Source organism: Pristis pectinata, chromosome 4 (genome assembly GCF_009764475.1).
Source record: "Pristis pectinata isolate sPriPec2 chromosome 4, sPriPec2.1.pri, whole genome shotgun sequence".
NCBI classification, from domain to species: domain Eukaryota; kingdom Metazoa; phylum Chordata; class Chondrichthyes; order Rhinopristiformes; family Pristidae; genus Pristis; species Pristis pectinata.
In genome coordinates, this window is record NC_067408.1 from 68,982,643 (window position 1) to 69,004,525 (window position 21,883).

At 40.2% G+C, this 21,883-nt stretch overlaps 1 protein-coding gene across 1 annotated transcript in view; it reads left to right on the forward strand.

The window, feature by feature from the left end:
• The window catches only part of LOC127569382 (retinoschisin-like), a 40,154-nt gene that overhangs the window by 3,534 nt on the left and 14,737 nt on the right, over positions 1–21,883 (forward strand). The window contains exon 2 of the mRNA XM_052013977.1: positions 11,475–11,547. The gene's annotated coding sequence lies outside the window, so the exon portion shown is untranslated. The remainder of the gene's footprint in view (positions 1–11,474; positions 11,548–21,883) is intronic.

The window sequence follows — 21,883 nt, forward strand, 5'->3', positions numbered from 1 at the left end:
AATAATAACACACAACTATGTTTCTTTATGTTCCAGAAGACTCTCATTACTAATGATGTAAGAAAAGTTAGATGAATAGACAAATCAAAACTATATGCCAGGAAGGCAGAGGCACTTGTCAAACTTTAAGAAAATAAGTATGCATATTTGTGGGCTGACATCCAGTGGATATAAAATTTCCTGTTCAGAGCCAGAGACATTGTTCAAAAAATAATTTTATTCTAGTACATTGCAAAAGGGTTAATACTTACAGTTGCTTTTGCAATAAGAATGGTGTATAAAAAATGAAATTCACCTCACCAATTCTATTTTAATTGCATTAACAAAAACAACAGCACATTTTGTAGTGGAGCAAGCTAACACTTTCAATTAACTTCTGGATTTCCATATTTGTCTGTGCAGCTATCTTAAATGGGTGCTCCCATATTCTGAAGCAATGTCCTTTGTTCTGGATACCCCACCAGGAAAAAAATATTCTCGCAGCATTCTCCCTGTCAATTCCTCTCAGGATCTTACATTTCAGTAAGATCATCTCTCATTTTTCTAAACTTCAGTGAATATAGACTGAAATTTCTCAACTTTCCTTCACACATCAACCCTTCATCCCAGAATCAACTTAATGACCTTCTCTGCAACACCTCCAAAGCATGCATTATTTTTTCTTAAATATGGAGGGCAGAACTCTGCGCAGTACTCCAGGTGTAGTCTTGCTAGTACACTACGAAACTGCATTAAAAAATTACTACTTTTACACTCCATTTCCCTTGCTACAAAGGCCAACATTTCATTCTCCTAATTAGTTGTGTACCGACAGCTAACCTTTTGAGTTTCATGCACTAAGACCCCATTGTAGTACAACATTTTGTAGTCTCACTCCACTTATGTAATAATTTGCTTTTTCATTCTGTTACGAACCAGCAACAAAAGAAAGTCACTGAGTCATGATTCAGTGTTAAAAACTATTTTATTAATCACTACTTATGATAATACGAAAAATAAAAGTAAAAATGTTAGTATATTAAAATTCAAAAATGTTAAACCTGAACATTAACCCCAAAAACTAAACTCTTCGTGTGTGTGTGGCAAAGTCCCAAACTCCAAGTCCAGGAATGGTTCTTAAAGTTCAGTTCCGCAAGCCATAAGGTGAAACATGAGCAAAGGCTTTTTCAACAACCACCGTTGTCTGAAGATAAGTCGTAGATGTAGAGAACATAGGGAGAGTAATTACAAAATCCAAATGTTCCACGATGGAACCCAAACAACACCTCAGTGTTGACTCAGTAGTGACTTCCTCACCCCGAAAAGCATCCCAATCGTGGTCGTCCACACAAATACCTGTTTCCTTCTACAGGTCAACAACAAAGTGAACTCCACCGGATTACTTCCAATTTCCATACATGGATTTCAGTGGCAGACACAGTTATTGTTTCTCATCCATCGATAGAGAAACTAGCAGGCTGGTGTCTCTCTCCCTTTTCTCTCTCTCTCTCTTTGACTTCGACTGACCTCTTCAACAACGTCATTACATCCGTTATCTTCTGTTGACATAAGCACGCCACACACACACACACACACACACACACACACACACACACACACACTCTCTCTCTATCTTAAAGGGACTTTCACCGAGTCCATAACACCTCCCACCTAAAAAGAATTTTTCCCAAGAAAAATTTAACCGCGCATACAGTTAGTAATGTGAATAATTATCATGCTACACAATTACAGAATATCAGATTAGTAAAGATATATGTTTCCCATTCAACATCGGGAAAGACAATCAGCAATCACATTATCTTTGCCTTTAATGGGAGTTATCATGAGATCAAACTCTTGCAAAATTAAACTCCAATTTAACAGCCTTCTGTTCTTGTTTTTGACTCGGCTCAGAAACACCAATGGGTTATGATCTGTATACACAGTCAATGGTTTCTGAGCAGTGCAAACATATACACTGAAATGTTGCAAGGCTAAAACAAGCGACAGTAATTCTTTCTCTATGGTGGAATAATTCTTTTGATGCTCATTAAATTTCTTTGAAAAGTAAGCTACTGGACGGTCAATATCATCAAGGTCACCCTTCTGCAACAACACAGCGCCTGCAGCTTCATCACTGGCGTCTACTGCTAATGAAAATGGCTTTTCAACGTCAGGTGATTTGATGGTAGCATAAAATGGCTTTCAGCTTCTCAAATGCTTCTTGACAAGAATCTGTCCAAACAAACTTTACTCCCTTCTTCAGAAGATTAGTTAGGGGAAGAGCAATATCAGCAAAATTTTTACAAAATTTTTGATAATATCCAACCATTCCCAAAAATCTTCTAACAGTCCTCGTACCTGTGGGAATAGGGAACTCAGATATTGCTTGAACTTTTGCCTGAACAGGAGCTTGCTTGCCTTGACCTACAACATAACCAAGATACGTCACAGTGGCATGGCCAAATTCACTTTTAGCCAAGTTAACTGTAAGGTTAGCCTCGGAAAGTCTTTCAAACAACCTTTCTAACGCAGAGATGTGATCCTCTCAAGTATCATTCCCGGTCACTAAGTCATCAATTTAGGCATCTGTATGTTTTAACCCATGAATCACTGAATTAATCATTCGTTGAAATGTTGCCGGAGCATTTTTCATTCCAAATGGCAAAACATTATATTCATACAATCCAGAAGGGGTTACAAAGGCAGAAATCTCCCTTCCTCTGTCTGTTAATGGAACACAGCAGTACCCTTTTAATAAGTCAATCTTTGTAAGAAATTTAGCCTTTCCCACTCTGTCTATGCAATCATCCAGCCTAGGAATAGGGTAAGCATCTGACTTCGTTACAGCATTCATTTTCCTGTAATCTGTACAAAATCTAACAGTTCCATCAGGTTTAGGCACAATAACACAGGGCGAACTCCAGTTTGAAGTAGAATGTCTAATAATATCATTTTCCAACATGTATTTTATCTCCTGATCAACAAGTTTACTTTTTTCCACATTCATTCGATATGAGTGTTGTTTGATTGGTTTTGCATCCCCAACATCAACATCCTGGGTAATTATCGACGTTCTGTTTGGAACATCTGGGAACAGATATTTAAATTTTAAAATTAATTCTCTCATCTGTTGTTTTTGTGAAACTTGTAAATGGTCCAACTTCGTTTCAAGGTTCTCCAGGATATTTTGTTTTTTTAGTTTCGATGGAACAATATTTGGTCTAAATTGGCCTTCCTCAATATCAACATCAGGCATTCTAGAAAAAACCTTCATATCATCCACCATGGCCACAACTGAATCTCTCTCATAATAAGGCTTCAGCATGTTTACATGACAGAGTTGTGTTTTCTTGCGTCTATCTGGTGTTTTGATTATATATGTCAAGTCAGTCACTTGGGATTCAATAACATAGGGTCCAGAAAAATGAGATTGCAATGATTATTTTGGCTAGGGAAAAATACTAACACCTTTTGTCCCACTGCAAATGTCCTAGGCCAAGCACGTCTGTCAAAACATGTCTTCATTCTTATCTGGCTGGTTTTCAAATTCTCTCTCACTAGCTGGCAGACTCTCTCCAACCGAGTTTTAAATTTTTGGACATAGTCCAACAGACTCAAGTGCACTTCTTCATTAACCCATTGCTCTCTTAACAATTCCAAAGGTCCTCTCACCTTATGTCCAAATACAAGCTCAAACGGACTAAATCCTAATGACTCCTGGATTGATTCTCTAATGGCAAACAAAAGTCAATGAACACCTTTGTCCCAATCCTTTGTGTTTTCAAAGCAATAAGTCTTCAGCATATTTTTGAGAGTAGAATGAAATCTCTCCAGAGCTCCCTGAGATTCTGGGTGATATGCAGATGATACAATCTGCTTTGCTCCCAGCTCATAGACTAGTTGCTGAAACAAATTAGACATAAAATTACTGCCTTGATCAGATTGGATTTCTTTTGGCAAACCAAACAAGGTAAAAAATTTTAAAAGAGCCTTTGACACCGTCTTGGCCTTAATATTTCTAAGGGGTATTGCCTCTGGAAATCTAGAAGTGGCACACATGATGGTTAACAAATACTGATTTCCAGTCTTAGACTTTGGTAATGGGCCAACACAGTCCACAATCACCTTCGAAAAGGGTTCACCAAAAGCAGGAATTGGCTTCAGTGGAGCCACAGGAGGTTTTTGATTTGGTTTACCTACCATCTGACATGTGTGACAGGTTCGACAAAACATCACCACATCTTTTCTCAAACTAGGCCAATAGAATTGTTTCAATATCTTCCCTACAGTTTTATTCACACCAAAATGGCCACCCAAAGGCATACTATGAGCCAGATTTAAAATTTCATTGCTATAAACTTTTGGAACCACAACCTGATGAATAACTTCCCATTCCTCATTAACAGGGACATGAGGAGGTCTCCATTTCCTCATTAACACTCCATTTTTGACATAGTAGCCAATTGGCACTTTTTCAATCTCCTCACATGAGAGTGCTTTTTCTTTCAATTCTGTCAAGTCAGGCTCCTTTGTCTGTTCCACCATAAATTCCTTCCTCGACAAAGACAAAGGCTCACTACAAGGATGTTGATCCTCCCAGTGAAGACAGAAAAGTCTCAGACAAGGCATCATAATTTTCTTCCTGTTTAGGACTGTCACAGGGAACTACATCAGGCTGCACAGGATTGTCGGCCTTGGCTAATTCTTTAGCTCTAGCTCAAGTCACTGCACATGATGGGTAAACATCTGGATCATTCTCAGACTCATCAATCCTTGGTTTGGTCGTTAACCGTACCACAGGGACAAATTCTCCATCCGCAAGGTCATTGCCCAATAACAAAGAAACTCCTTCCACTGGTAAACTAGGTCTTATCCCTATTTCGACAGGTCCTTCTACAAACTTTGACTTTAAAATCACCTTATGCAAAGGGACAGACATGGTGTCACCTGTAACGCCTCGCACTAGATTTACCTCACCAGTGTCAGTTTCTTCACCAAAATTTAAAACACTGTCCAGCAAGAGAGATTGACAAGCCCCAGTATCTCTAAGAATTTTCACTGGCACCTGGGGTGACCCATCATTCAGTGAAACAAAACCCTCTGATACATAAGAACGGAATTCCTTTCTCACCTCCTCCAACTTTTCAGCTTTTACCGCTTGCAAGAACTGATCTTTAACAGCATCTCCTAAACCTTTTTGATTTTTAATTGCCTGAAAGCAAGCATTGGGCACGGCTTCCTTCCTTTTCTTCAAAAGGGCACAATTAGCTATCACATGGCCAGGTTTCTTACAGTAATAACAAGGACGCTTAACAGGTTTCTCCAGCACTGGCTTCTTTTCATCCTTCCCTTTTTGATTACCTCCCAATTTAATCTCCGGTTTATTTGGATTGTCCCTATAACTCTTTTGAAAGGTTTTAGGCTGTCCCCATTTGGATTTATGGGTTAAAACATAAATGTCTGCCAACCTAGCAGTTTCTTGTAATGTTTCCACCTCCTTTTCATTTAAATATGTTGTTAATTCAGCTGGAACACATCTTTTAAAGTCTTCTACTAACATCAATTCTTTCAATTTATCAAAACCCCCATCTACATTTTTAGCCATGCACCATCGTTCAAAACATATTCTCTTTCCATTGGCAAATTCCATATAAGTTTGATCTGCAGATTTCCTCATGTCTCTAAATTTTTGTCTATAAGCTTCAGGTACCAATTCATAGGCCTTTAACACAGCTTGTTTTACCTTGGTATAATCAGCTGCATCCTCAACAGACAAAGCAGAATAAGCTTTTTGAGCTTTACCTTTAATTACACTCTGTAACATAAGAGCCCATCCTTCCTTTGGCCAGTTTGAACTCACAGCAACCTTTTCAAAATGTTGGAAATACTGATCAACCTGATCTTCCTCAAAAGGAGGGACTAATCAAACCTCCCTGCTGGCTACAAACCCATCATCAGAATCAGGTTCCAAACTCTTACGCTTCATTTTTAACTCATGCTGCCTCTGTTTTTCCTTCTCCTTTGCCTCAAACTTTAACCGAATTAGTTCCCGTTCCCGTTCAGCCTCTAACTTCACCCGAGTTAGCTCTCGTTCCCGTTCAGCCTCTATCTTTAACTGGGTTTGCTCTCGTTCAGCCTCTATCTTTGCCAGCTGCACCTGTGCCTCAGAAATCGCTAGTTCACTGCCAGGAAACTGTTTTAACACTTCCTCCTCAAACACCTTCTTTTCCACATAATGGCCAGCTATCAGTCTCTGAATATCTGCCTTTCTCATAAATCGCGTTACTGCCTCAAGATGTAGCTCTGCAGCAATTTTCACCAAATCAGGCTTCCTCATCCCCTGCAATCCTCCAGGAGAGGGTTTTTTCAAAAATGTATCCATTGTTGCTGGTTTCCACACACACAAGCCAATTAAAAAGAAAAGAATTTATCAGACCTCCCTCAACAATCTTTGGATTGAATCCCGAACGAATCTCGTCAATCTGGGGAACGATCCCAGACGATACTCGTTAATCTTTGGGTTGGATCCCAGACGAGCCCCCAATTTTGTTACGAACTGGCAACAAAAGAAACACACTGAGTCATGATTCAGTGTTAAAAACTATTTTATTAATCACTACTTATGATAATATGAAAAATAAAAGTAAAAATGTTAGTATGTTAGAATTCAAAAATGTTAAACCTTGAACATTAACCCCAAAAACTAAACTCTTTGTGTGTGTGTGTGTGTGTGTGTGTGTGTGGCAAAGTCCCAAACTCCAAGTCCAGGAATGGTTCTTAAAGTTCAGTTCCGCAAGCCATAAGGTGAAACATGAGCAAAGGCTTCTTCAACAACCACCGTTGTCTGAAGATAAGTCATAGATGTAGAGAACATAGGGAGAGTAATTACGAAATCCAAATGTTCCACGATGGAGCCTAAACAACACCTCAGTGTTGACTCGGTAGTGACTTCCTCACCCCGAAAAGCATCCGAATCGTGGTCGTCCACACAAATACCTGTTTCCTTCTACAGGTCAGCAACAAAGTGAACTCCACCGGATTACTTCCAATTTCCATACATGGATTTCAGTGGCAGACACAGTTATTGTTTCTCATCCATCGATAGAGAAACTAGCAGGCTGGTGTCTCTCTCCCTTTTCTCTCTCTCTCTCTTTGACTTCGACTGACCTCTTCAACAACGTCATTACATCCGTTATTTTCTGTTGACTTAAGCACGCCACACACACACACACACACACACACACACACACACACACACACACACACACACACACACACACACACACACACACACACACACACACACACACACACACACACACTCTATCTTAAAGGGACTTTCACCGAGTCCGTAACAATTCTTCTTTCCAAATTTGATACCCACACAAAGTATTTTTAAAGTAGAAAATCAACCATGATCTGATTAGAATGGCGGAGCAGGCACAAAGGGCCAAGTGGCCTACTCCTGCTTCGGTTTCTAATGTTCTTATGGTCAGCATTGTTTTGAAAGAGAGCAACAGATTAGAATTCCACAAAGGCATTGGAAGTCCAATGCAGAGAGTGACTCTGCAGTCCTAATATGAAAACAGGGCCCTATTGTTCTTTATGAGATCAAACTATATTTGATAGTGAATAGCTGAACCAATATTTGTCATATCTGTTGAAAGCCACACCCCTTGCACTTAAGGGAGCAGAGCTGAGAACTGCATCAAGTTATTTGGGAAACAATAATGGTTTCAATGAGTATTTGAGGATCAAAAGTAGAAGTAAAAATCTAGTCAAAATGTTGGGGAAAGTACTGCCCTAAGTGCTAATCTGTTAAATCTGAAAATGTATATATGGTTGAATTGGGACAAAGCTTTTTTCTCAGGAAATTTACAAAAGGAAATGGAATTGGAGGTGTAGAGAAAGATGAAATTGGCGTGCTAATTCACGCATCACAATCTCTGCACCCATTTTTGGGAGCTATCTAATTTAGCTTCGTAGGAGGTGATTTAAGTTAGGTTTTGCTTCTTTAAGATGTAATTATTTATAATGAGTTGTTCATTCCCTTCTTTTTTTCTAGATTATGTTTATGAGGCTGGGCTTGAATATGGCAATTCAGCATAGAAGTAGAAAGTGGAAATGTTCCTGATTATCGTTTCTACTTCGCAAAAACAGATTGGAGTAATACAATTTTTGAACAACAAAATGGAAAGCTACAAAATAAGAGTGAAAGGAAAAGACAGGAATACATTGTTCAGAGCCACCTCCCCCATTTTCACTCTCAGATTGGATGCTTTGTTTAGTTGCCTCACTTCTATTTCAACTGGTCTAGGGAGCAAATTAATGTATAGCATGTCTACATAGAGGCTACACTGAATATCGTGCTTCCTCTTGAGTAGCTCATTGATTATGAAGGAAGCTTTACATGATAGAATCTTCTAATCTATTTGAATCATTAATCTGTGAACAGTTAGGCTGGTTTTTGCTTTTTATAGCATTCCTTCATTCTCCACCACACAAAATAAGACAAAAGTGTTACTTCCTAGTTCTTTATTTTTGCAGTTATTTGCAGCAGTTTGAAAACTACACTATCACATATCTTTCCTAGTGACTTTTCTTAAAATTGCAACTGCTAAAGTTGGACCAGGCAGATTTTCTCTTAAGTGCATATAACCACTTCACAGAAAAAAACTTGCCTACAAAAATAATAATTAATCTCTAAATTCAAAGATATCCACAAATTTAAATTTCAATTACACATCAGTGTACTTAGCCAACATTATTATTATAGGCTTCAAGAAGTCAAACTGACAAATTTCCTGAAGCATCAATATTATAGCTTAAAATTGAAAAGATTTGATGTACAAGAAAAATCAATAATCTATAGATACAGAAAATTATCATTAGATTATTTCTGTCACTCCTTTTCCTCCTCCTCGGGCATTCCCTTGGAGTTGAGGATGATTTGCTTCTACTCCAGTTTTGTTTGTTCTAAGGAAACTGATGAGACCAGTGTAGGAACTGATACACAAATAGAGCAGGAGATGCCTAACTCTTAGGCAGATAGAGCAGGAGATATCTAACAGCCTGCCAGTGGCATTTTGTGAGGTGGTTTGTCCTTTCATCATTTATGCAGGGCTTCTGTGTGTCTGTGGTGCATGAACATGGATTCTCAATGTCATCCCAAGTGCTCCTTCTCCACTTTGAGCGGTCATGGGCCAGAGATTCCCAGGAGTCAGTGGTGATGTTGTATGACTTCTGAGGAGGCTTTTAGTGTATCCTTGAATCTTTTCCACTGTCCTCCTGGAAATCTCTTCCTATGACAGAGCTCAGAATACAACGTCAGCCTTGGGAGCCTGGTGTGCAAGTGGCATGGCCTACTCAGTGTGGCTGACTGAGTGTAATGAATCGGAATTGGTTTATTATTGTCACATATACCGAGCTACAGTGAAGAACTTGTCTTGCATACAATTCATTACACAATGCATCAAGGTAGTACAAGGTAAAACAATAACAGAATGCAGAATAAAGTGTAATAGCTACAGAAAAAGTGCAGTGCACGTAGACAAATAAGACGCAAGGTCATAACAAGGTAGATTGTGAAGTCAAGAGACCATCTTATCGTACTAGGGAACCATTCAATAGTCTTATAACAGTGGGATAGAAGCTGTCCTTGAGCCCGGTGCTACGTGCTTTCAGGTTTTTGTATCTTCTGCCCGATGGGAGAGGGGAGAAGAGAGAATGCCTGGAGTGGGTGGGGTCTTTGATTATGCTGACTGCTTTACTGAGACAGCGAGAAGTATAGACAGAGTTCATGCTGGGGAGGCTGGTTTCCATGATGTGTTGAGCTGTGTCCACAACTCTCTGCAGTTTCTTGCAGTCTCGGGCAGAGCAATTGCTATACCAAGCCGTGATGCATCCGATAGGATGCTTTCTATGGTGCATCAATAAAAATTGGTGAGGGTCAAAGGGGACATGCCAAATTTCTATAACCTCCTGAGGAAGTAAAGGTGCTGGTGAGCTTTCTTGGCCCGAAGCTGGGGGTGTTGGTTTGGGAGGGAATCACTGGCGTTGGTTCTCTGATGAATAAGGTGGATTTTGCAGAGACAACATTGATGGTATCTTTCCACTACCTTGAGGTGTTTAGTGTAGGTGGTTCATTTCTCTGATTCATATAGGACGGCAGGGATCACTACTGACTAGAAGAACCAGCTCTGAGATCGATCTTCAAGTATCTTTTTCCTCAATCAACCACAGCTTGGTGCATTGAAAACAATTGTGGATTTCATCATCAATGCATGCCTTCACCGAAAGGTGGCTCCTGAGTCATAGAAAGTGGTCATGTTTTTCAGGGTTTCACTGTGAACCTTAATTTTCAAAGGCAGTGTGATGTAGTAGGTTCAGGTTGGGAGAAGACCTTTGTCTTACAGATGTTGAGCATACAAACACAAGCATCATCTGGATACTGCAGTTTGATTACTAAGATCCGGGTGACTTTTGTTGTAGTTGCCAAAGATTGAACAATCTCCCTTTAGTTCTGACAGCAGTCTCACAGGATGTTTGCTGGGGGTGAGGTGCCACACTGTGGCAAGGAAGTTTGAGAAAAGTGCTAGGCCAATGATGTAACCTTTTTGACTCCAGTCCTTCCTCAGAGTGGCTCTGTTGTAGACATTCATTGGTATGATAGCTTGCTGATGACATGGAGCAAATGTAAAAAGGAGAAAAATTTCTGTAAGCAGCCAAATTTGGAGAGAATGTTCCGCAGTCAAAAGCTTTGATCAGGTCAAAAAAGGCTATGAAGACCGTGCAGTGAAGACCACATCCACTGTGCCTCTAGATAGATAGAATCAGACTGCAATTCAGGAAGCAACTCTGCAATCAGTAAACTCTCAGCAAAAATACACAAAGATCATAATTGACTATTGGATGTATTTCATGTTGGCCTCAAAAGATACCCTGGAATCTTTCCTGATTCATTTTCAAAAGTGCTCCATTTCTGTAGGCTTAACAAAGCCTTGAGTTATTCAAGTGTAGAAGTAGTACTTGTACCCATAGAGATTTTTCTTGCAACGCATTTCCTATGTTGTGCATAAAATAATTCATTTGTTGGTTTTATTAGGTGTGCTCAATGGTATTAGTTTGCAGCTATATAGTTAAAATATTTAAAACCTCTTTTGACACTTACATCTACTGACAATATAGAAATTTATTCTGGAGCAATCCAATCACAGAGTAATGAATAATAATACTGTAGTTGTTTTGTTACTGGACAAGTGATTCAGGGAATTGTCCTTTCCTTACTTTTACAATTATGCATTGTCACACCATCACAATGAAAATGAAAAGTGGAGCCAATCCTGAAATTGATTTATATTTAAATAAAGCTTTGATGGGTATTATTTTTGGATTCTTTAATTCAAGCTGTTCTGGATGATACATCCCATTATAACGCTGCATTGCAATTGCCCTCTGGGTTAGAAGTAACATTTAACTACTTTAATTTTCAGAATTGAGGGATTCTGACTCAAACACCAATCCTAGAAGAGAACTTTATGCCTTCACAACTGTTTGTGTACCAAGGTATGTCATCTCTGTTCGAAGTCAATTATATTGAATTTTGTATTTATAGCCAGTCATATTGCCATGTAATCTATATTTTTCTAAAAGAAGGAAATCACTCAATTTTTTTTTGTATTTGTCTTTCCTCACACTATCCCATATAGTTATCTGCATTATACCATCCCTGAGCATTGTATCTCAGTTGGACTGATCCACTCTTTTATCTACATCTATCTTGCCGCAAATATGCTGTAGGTCAAATATGTTGGCGGAATATAGTCTTAATGGTAGGACTCTTGGCAGTGTGGAGGATCAGAGGGATCTTGGGGTCCGAGTCCATAGGACGCTCAAAGTGGCGGCGCAAGTTGACTGTGTGGTTAAGAAGGCATATGGTGTATTGTCCTTCATCAATCGGGGAATTGAATTTAGGAGCCGGGAGGTATTGTCCCTGTTCAGACCCCACTTGGAGTACTGTGCTCAGTTCTGGTTGCCTCACTACAGGAAAGATGTGGAAGCCATAGAGAGGGTGCAGAGGAGATTTACAAGGATGCTGCCTGGAATGCGGAGCATGCCCTATGAAAGCAGGTTGAGGGAACTCGGCCTTTTCTCCTTGGAGAGATGGAGGATGAGGGGGGACCTGATAGAGGTGTATAAGATGATGAGAGGTATCGATAGGGTAGATAGTCAGAGGCTTTTCCCCAGTGCTGAATTGGTGGCCACAAGAGGACATGGGTTTAAGGTGCTGGGGAGTAGATATAGAGGAGATGTCAGGGGTAAGTTTTTTACTCAGAGAGTGGTGAGTGCGTGGAATGGGCTGCCGGAAACGGTGGTGGAGGCTGATACGATAGGGTCTTTCAAGAGACTGTTAGATAGGTATATGGAGCTGAGTAAAATAGAGGGCTATGGGTAAGCCTAGTAATTTCTAGGGTAGGGACATGTTCGGTACAGCTTTGTGGGCCAAAAGGCCTGAATTGTGCTGTAATTGTTCTATGTTCTAAAGCCATGGTGGCATCAGGAAATGTGCAGGTTCCACATTGGCCTCAGCAATCACCTTAGAACCTACAGAGTTGAAATGGAAGTAAGTCATTCTCAATCATAAGGGACTACCTATGAAGAAGATCCTCTATGACCCCACAGCATGGCTCAAATGTCCTTGATAAGTTGTCCATTTCCATGTCAGCTGGATAGATGGGCTTGGCTTTTGACGAGATGGAGCTGGCTGCAAGACCAGGTAGATCTGATCTACAACTCTGGGGAATCTAAACCTTGACCTGGGCGAGTTACCAATCCTGATTTAGGGATTTGGAGTATTCAAACTTCAGAAAGGGGTTCCAATTCCCAGTGTAGGGCAAAGTGATACCAGTGAACATGATATAATTTGTTTTAGAGAGGGTTCTAATGGGGAGGAACCTTGGTAGGCCAGTGGAAAGCAATCCTTCTTACAATAATTATTTTGGGCCTTGTTGAGACCACACCTGGGGTATTATATGGAGTATTGGTCTCTTTATCTATAAAAAGATATAATTGATATACAGGGAGTGTAGCACACTGAGTCCTAGCATGTCAGTTCCATGATGTGAAGAGAAATCGAGTAAGCTAGGCCTCTATTTTCTAGAGTTTAAAAAAATGAGAGGTGACTTCATTGAAACATACAAAATTCTTACAAGGCTCCACAGAGAGAATGTTGACTCCTGGCTGAGGAGCCCAGAAACAAATGTCACAGTATTAGAATAAGGGCTAAGGTATTTACGACTGGAGTGGGGAAAAATTTCTTCACAATTTGGAATTCTCGAACCCAAAGGGCTGTAGAGCTCAGTCATTGATTGCATTCAGAAGAGCAATCAATAGGTATCAAAGGAACCAAGGGATATGGTGGTGGTGCAGGAAAATGGTGTTGAGCTGGAAGATCAGTCATGATGTTGATGAATGGAGGAGGCTCAGGGGCTGAATGACTTACTACTTCTTATGTTGCCTTTTTGTTAGCTTGCAGGTGCTGTCTGACCTGCTGAGTAGTTCCAGTGTTTTCTATTTCACATTTCTAGTATCTGTATATTTTGTCTTTTATATTAAATAAAAGCTGTCAGGCTCATTAAAATGATCTTTAAGATAAGATATCTTTATTAGTCAGATGTACATCGAAACACACAGTGAAATGATCTTTGCGTAGAATGTCCTGGGGGCAGCCCGCAAGTGTCGTCACACTTCCGGCGCCAACATAGCATGCCCAGAACTTCCTAACCCGTACACCTTTAGAATGTGGGAGGAAACCGGAGCACCTGGAGGAAACCCATGCAGACATGGGGAGAATGTACAAACTCCTTACAGAGAGCAGCCAGAATTGAACCTGCGTCGCTGGCGCTGTAAAATATTTGAACTAGCCCTTCTTTAGATGGGCTGACTTCCCCTTATTCCACCTTATTTAATATTCAAACTGGGCAAGTTGGGGTTAGTAAGTTTTTTGAAAGTTACAATCCTTTATTCAATACCAACTCAGCCAATTTATAGGTGTTACTATTCACCTCAATGTATCCTGTAGAAAAATTGGCCTAGAATTTATGATTGGGTCTAAAGTTTATCATTGTGATGCCAATTATGTTAAAATTATTTGAAATAAACTGTCAAATATAAGCAATAATTCAGCTATCAGCAGGAATATAACACAGTAACAATAGGCTTTTAACAAGTAGTTCATTTTGGAATTATTAAGGACTCGCCAATACTAAATCTTTAATTTTGCCGCTTCAGAATAAGAGTGTTATAATTAACATAATCAGCATCAACAATGTAATGCATTTCAAGAATGTAACACAGTATCAGATTGATTCAATTTAAGTTGATATAATTTATCACTTAGTTGTCACTTAATTGTCATGGACCGGGACAGGTGCAGAGAGGACAAGAGGATTTTCAATTGGGGAAGGGCGAACTATGAGGCTATAAGGAGAGAACTTGGGAGTGTAAATTGGGATGTCCTTTTTGAAGGAAAATGTACCATGGAGATGTAGTCGATGTTCAGGGATCTTATGCAAGACGTTAGGGATAAATATGTCCCAGTGAGGCAGAGAAGGAATGGCAGAAGGAATGGAACCGTGGGTGACAAGAGAGGTGGAACGACTTGTTAGGGAGAAGAAGGTAGCGTACGTGAGGTATAAGCAGCAAGGTTCAGACAGGGCCCATGAGGAATATAGGGTAGCGAGGAAGGAACTTAAGAAAGGGCTGAGGAGAGCTAGAAGGGGACATGAAAAGGCTTTGGCTAGTAGGGTTAAGGAAAATCCCAAGGCCTTTTTCAAGTACATGAAGGGTAGGAGGATGGCTAGGGTAAAGGTAGGTCCGATTAAAGACAAAGGTGGGAGAATTTGCCTGGAGGTGGCGGAAGTGGGAGAAGTTCTCAATGAATACTTCTCTTCGGTATTCACCAGGGAGAGGGGTCTTGATGACGCGGAAGGGAGTGCTGGTAGGGGTGATGTTCTCGAGGTTGTAGATATCAAGAGAGAGGATATGTTGAAGTTGTTAAATAATACTAAGACAGATAAATCTCCGGGCCCTGACAGGATTTTCCCCAGGCTGCTTCGAGAGGCTAGGGAGGAGATTGTTGAACCGCTGGTAAGGATCTTTGAGTCCTCGTTGTCCACGGGGATGGTGCCGGAGGATTGGAGGGTTGCGAATGTTGTCCCCTTGTTCAAAAAAGGTAATAGGGATAGGCCAGGGAATTCTAGACCGGTGAGTCTCACGTCTGTGGTGGGTAAGCTGTTAGAAAGGATTCTAAGGGATAGGATTTATGAACACCTAGAGAATCATGGACTGATTAGGGACAGCCAGCATGGCTTTGTGAAGGGAAGATCTTGCCTCACAAGCCTGATAGAGTTCTTTGAGGAGGTGACCAGGAAGACTGGTTTACTTGGATTTTAGTAAGGTGTTTGATAAGGTTCTTCATGGTAGGCTTCTTCAGAAGGTCAGAGGCCAAGGGATCCAAGGAAGCTTGGCTGTGTGGATTAGGAATTGGCTTGCATGTAGAAAGCAGAGGGTTGTGGTGGAAGGAGTGCCCTCGGATTGGAAGGCAGTGACTAGTGGTGTCCCGCAGGGATCAGTTCTGGGACCTCTACTTTTTGTGATATTTATAGATGACTTAGATGAGGGGGTGGAGGGCTGGGTTAGTAAGTTTGCGGACGACACTAAGATAGGCGGTGTTGTGGATAATGTGGAGGGCTGTCGGAGCTTACAGAGGGATATCGATAGGATGCAGAGCTGGGCTGACAAGTGGCAGATGGAGTTCAATCCGGAGAAGTGTGAGGTGGTACACTTTGGAAGGACAAACTCCAGGGCAGAGTACTGGGTAAATGGCAAGGTACTTGGCAGTGTAGAGGAGCAGAGGGATCTGGGGGTTCATATTCACAGTTCATTGAAAGTTGCCTCACAGGTGGAAAGAGCAGTTAAGAGGGCCAATGGGATGTTGGCTTTCATAAGTCGCGGGATTGAGTTTAAGAGCCGTGAGGTGATGATACAGCTTTACAAAACTCTAGTTAGACCACACTTAGAGTACTGTGTTCAGTTCTGGTCGCCTCATTATAGGAAGGATGTGGAGGCGTTGGAGACGGTGCAGAGGAGATTTACCAGGATGCTGCCTGGATTAGAGAGTATTGAATATGAGGAGAGGCTTAAGGTGCTAGGGCTTTATTCACTGGAAAGGAGGAGGATGAGAGGAGACATGATAAAGGTATATAAAATACTGAGAGGAATAGATAGAGTAGACAGTCAGCGCCTCCTTCCCAGGGCACCAATGCTCAAGACGAGAGGGCATGGCTTTAAGGTTATGGGTGGGAGGTTCAGGGGAGATGTCAGGGGGAGGTTTTTCACCCAGAGAGTGGTTGGTGCATGGAATGCACTGCCTGGGGTGGTGGTGGAGGCAGATACATTGAACAGGTTCAAGAGCTTGTTGGATAGGCATATGGAGGAGTGTGGGATGGGGGGATATGCGGGAGGAAGGGGTTAGGTAGTGTGAGGGTGGTTTGATGGACGGCACAACATGGTGGGCCGAAGGGCCTGTTTTGTGCTCTATGGTTCTATGGTTCTATGGTTTCAAGTCTTGCAATCCAGTCACAGCTAAGCTCAGTTAAATATAGAATGTGAATACAATACCCATTCATGGATCATTGCACATATTGCAGAGTAACAGCTAGCAATCGTATGCTTCTCATTTTAACTTGTGATTTAGATGTTAACAAAATATAGGAACTCTCTGCTCTGCTAGCAGCTTTCCTTTAATGAAATTGGCCTGTGCTCTCTGCTGTGCATTGTTCCTCCAATGAGTAATATATTTCAGTTCTTACTTGAGGTGTCAATTGTCTTCTCTCTTCTGGCTAATATCTAGCGTACATTTAATTTGTCGTAATAAATATGCTTCTAATTCTCATGCTACTGAGTGAACTTCCGTTACTGTGTTCTTAACTTCCTCATTCTATCTATGCACTTTGAACATTTAAACACATCTTTTTAATCTACCAATTTCTAAGTGCTTTCTACAAATCATTGCACCTTCTTTCCAAAGTATCTATATTAAAATTTTACAATATAAATGGTTCTTTTTCTCATCTTTAATATCAAAATATAATGCAGTCAATCTGACATCTCTTCCTCATTGTTGTTCACATCAGCAATGATAACCTGTGCAGTGATAAATGATTGATGTAACTTTTGCCTCCACTTAAACAAACCCGTTACAAAGAGCATATTCTTCCCGTAAGACCATTGCATCCTGCAGCTTCTGCTTTTATGAAAGACACTTAATCAGAAGTTGCTATAGTACAGAAGTATATGATTTGAATACATTTGCAAATAGCACAAAAATAGGAAACATGGTTAATTGTAAATAGGTACTTAAAGAGTTCATGACGGTAGATTGAACTTAGATATAAAAAAAATCTGAGAAAAGATGAGGTGCTGCCATTGTCTGGAAGAATATGAAGAGGATAAATACACAAAATGGTATTTTAGATTGAAGATATGGCATCTTCAGAAAAAAGTTCCTAAGTGTCTTTTATAGGACATAAGAGTGCAAAACGAAAGAAATATTGCTGAAGCTAAACAATTTATTCAGAATAAGGACATCATTATTAAGCTACTGGTCACCCTAATCCACTTGGTTTGCCTTAGCTTGTTGATCTATTTTGCTTCTTTGAAATGCTTTTTAACATCAGGCACTAGTATTTAAATGCACAATGTTTTACAAACATATTGTGCCCAATTTTAGCCATCTTAGTTTTGGAAGGATGTATATCCTAAAGGGAGGGTGTAAAAATTATAGTGATTGCTATAAGCAGAAATTGGGAAAAAATGGATCATTGGATCAGTAAAGGATGTCATTAGAGATATTCAAAATTTTGAGGGAATTTGTTAAAGTAAAACAGAGGCAGATCTGTACTGATCTGCAGGTCACTGCTGCAGTAGTACTATTTATTGATGGATAGGGAATGTGACGTATGCTGGTCATGTAAGTCTGAACCAGATTTATTTTAATCTTTCATTTTTTTTTAATAATTTGGTCATGGTGTGCATATTACCGGAAAGGCTGGCATTTATTGTTCATAGAACATAGAACATTTGGGCACAGGAACAGGCCTTTCAGCCCTCAATGTCTGTGCTGGCCATGATGCCAACTACACTAATCCCATCTGCCTGCATATGGTCTGTGTCCCTCCATTTCTTGCCTGTTCATGTGCCTGTCTGAATGATTCTTAAACATTTCTGTTGTATCTGCCTCCACCACTTGCCCTGGCAGCATGTTACAGGAACCTACCACTCTCTGTGTGTAAAAAAAATTGTTTGTAAATCTCTGTTAAGCCTTCCTCTGTCTCACCTTAAAGCTGTGCCCTCTAGTATTTTACATTTCTACTTTGAGAAAAAGGCTCTGACCATCTAATCACTGTGAGTGATTTGAACTTGTGCCCCCAATCAATAGTCCAGGTTTCTCGATAGTAATCTAGTTACTTAGCCATTCTGCTACTGTACCTGCAGGCTTGTTGTTATCCCTGATGTGCTATATTTACCCCTCAACTAACCTCAAAATCCAAACAACCCTTTCATTTACAGATTGCAGTTACTAGGAGTTTGTTGTGAGCAAATAAACTGCCATGTTTCTTACTTCGGTAACTTCTCTTCCAAAGTAATTTATTAATTGTAAAATGTTATGGAGTCAAAAAAGGGATTTGATAAAGTGCACCATTCAGCTAAAGATTGTGCAGGCTGGCATGTAATTAGTTGGATACTGAAAAGTGTAGAGGAATAATGGGATCTTGGAAGTAGGTAGATCCGTAGAAGTAACGGGTAGATAAGGTTGTTAAAAAGCATATGGCATGTTTTCTAATAGCCAAGGCATAGAACATAAGATCAGGTTGGTTATTTTGGTGCTGTTCAAAACACTCAGTTTTGCACGGTGTCCAATTATGGTCACTATGTTGCAAAATGTGATCAGACTTGAAAGGATGCAGAGGAGACTTTTGAGGATGGTGGCAAGAGTGGAATATTTTAACTTTGAAGAAAGATTGGCTAGGCTGGAATTATTCACTTCAGTACATAAAAGCCTAGGAGGAGATTTAACCAAGGTATGCAAAATCGTGAAGGACCTAGAAAGTGGATGGTACCTACTTCTGTTAGCCAAGAAGTTAGTAACCAGGGATGATAGATTTAAAACAATTGGAGGGGAGTTTAGAAATCTCTTCACATTGAAGATGATGGGGATCGAGAACTCACTATCTGGAGGGTGGTACAGGCTGAAATCTTCATCTCATTGAAAAGAATTTGGATTATTTACAGTGTAATAATCCACAAGAGTTGTGAAATTCGATTAGGCAATTTAACTCTTTTTTGACTAGGCACATTACTGTACATGTCAAGACTTCCAGGTTGCCCCTGTTTTTTCATGAGTCTATTTTAATTTTGTAGTCTTAAGTAGTAAGGTAAAACTCTTGAGGAAATTACACCGGTGTGCAACATTAAGTCATGCTGCTGCTCCCTTTCCCCAAGACATGCTCACTGCTAGGATTCTCCAAATGTTACACATGCTAGAGTGACAGCTGGTAACTGTTGTGATGTGGAAATTTGCTGTCTTCATGGTTGTGCAATATATAGTTAGGACCAAAGATCCTAGTTAAACACACTAGGATGTTATGCAACATTCAAACAGGCAGGGTGAGTTAGAGTAGGAGCAGAACAAGATCGGACTCGTCATCCAAATGTTTTGGGTTTGAAAATACTTATTTACAAGTACACCTTCCAGAATGATAGGTAGGCATGCATTAATCATCCATACTCAACACTGAGTTCATTCAAAACCAGAAGAGACTGCAGATGTTGGAATCTGGACCAAAAAACAAACTGCTGGAAGAACTCAGCAGGTCAGGCGGCATCTGTGGAGGCAGAGGGAATAGTCGACATTTTGGTTGACGCAGGTTCTCGACCTCCAGCAGTTTGTTTTTTGCTTGAGTTCAACCATTTCAGATTATGCTTCTGTTAATCCTGTTTACATCTCTTTGGACCCATTTTTAAAATCAAAGAGTTACATGGCACAGAAACAGGCCCTTCGGCCCAACTGGTCTCTGCTGAACCAGATTCCCATCTAAGCTAGTCCAATTTGCCTGCATTTGGCCCATATCCTTCTGAACCTTTCCTATCGATGTACCTGTCCAAGTGTCTTTTAAATGTTGTGAATGTACCTGCCACAACCACTTCGTCTGGCAGCTCATTTCACATATGGACCACCGCCTGGGTGAAAATGTTGCCCCTCAGTTTCAATTAAATGTCTCCCCTCTCACCCTAAACCTATGTCCTCTAGTTCTTGCTTCCCCAACTTTGGGGAAAAAGACTGTGTGTATTCACCCTATCCATGCCCCTCATGATTTTATACACCTCTATAATATTACCTCTCATTCTCCTATGCTCCAATGAATAAAAGCCCGGCCTGCTCAGCCTCTCTCCATAACTTAGTCCCTTGAGTCCCAGCAACATCCTCGTAAATCTACTCTTCCCCTCTGCATTCTTTTCAGCTTTATGGCATCTTTCTCAGAGCAGGGTGACCAAAACTGAACACAATATTGCAAATGCAGCCTCACCAAAGTCTTGTACAACTGCAACATAACATCCCAACTTCTATCCTAAATGCTCTGACCGATGAAGGCCAGCATGCCAAAAGCCTTTATCACCACCTTGTCTACCTAAGACGCCACTTTCAGAGAACCATGCATTTGTACTCCTAGGTCCCTTATTGTTTCCTTACTTGTCTCATAACTATCTTCTTCTGTGCTTTTCTGCCTTCCCTTTTGTCATGTAATCTCTACTGCATTCTATCATATCACAGGCGTTCCCTTTTTTTTCTCTATTTAACACTTCCTCTGGATCTTCTTTTGGCTCTATTACTAGTTCTGATAATTGGTAATTGATCTGTAATATTAACTCTTCCCCATTAATGCTGCCTGACAAGTCTGCATTTTGGTCATCAATTTTAAATTGCCACCACATGAATGAGGAAAGACAACTTTTTTTTTGCTGAGATCATTTGTAGGAGTATGAAATGTTTTGCCAAAGCAGTTGTTGAATCTTGCACCATTACATTTTTTAACATAAGACTGCTATGTGATCCTAAGAGACATGAAGCAAATGAAAATGAACAGTTTCAGGTACTTAATTTGGAACATAATAAAGACAATGGAGTTTTGGATGGGTTAAGAGTTTTGGATGAGATTGCAGAGTTTTAGATTGGCTTATAACAAAAACACACATAAAGGCTTCAGCAGCAGTGGGACTAAATGCAATGATAGTGAATGTTGCGGTTATGGAAATTTGCTGTCTCTGTGATGGGTGCAATACATAATTGGAACCAAAAGTCTTAGTTAAACAGAACACCATGTTATGCAACATTAGATTCATCCTGAGCAGACAGGCAGGTGAGTCAGGTTAGGAGCTGAACAAGATGGGACTGCTTAGTTGAAGAAAATGCTGTTTCACTTACACTCTGATATTAGAGAACAATATAGCAGTGCTTGTGGAGTTGAAGGTGGTAGTGGAGAGATAGAGTGTGACTCTACACAGTCTATGCCAATGATTAATATCTACAAAAGAAAAAGTGGAATCAAGAAAGGAACCTTGGGAGTTACTGAGATAATTGTATGAACAAAAATGTATCAAATAGTCTTTTAATGACTGAAATCATTTGAGAACAAATGCATTGTATCACCATACAGGATTGAGTACATAATCTAGGCTGACTCAAGAGTACTATTCTGAGGGTGTTTTGTCGTTCATATAAAATGTTCAACTGAGACCCATTTTCCATCCCAGTTGATACAACGATTCCATGACAGTATTT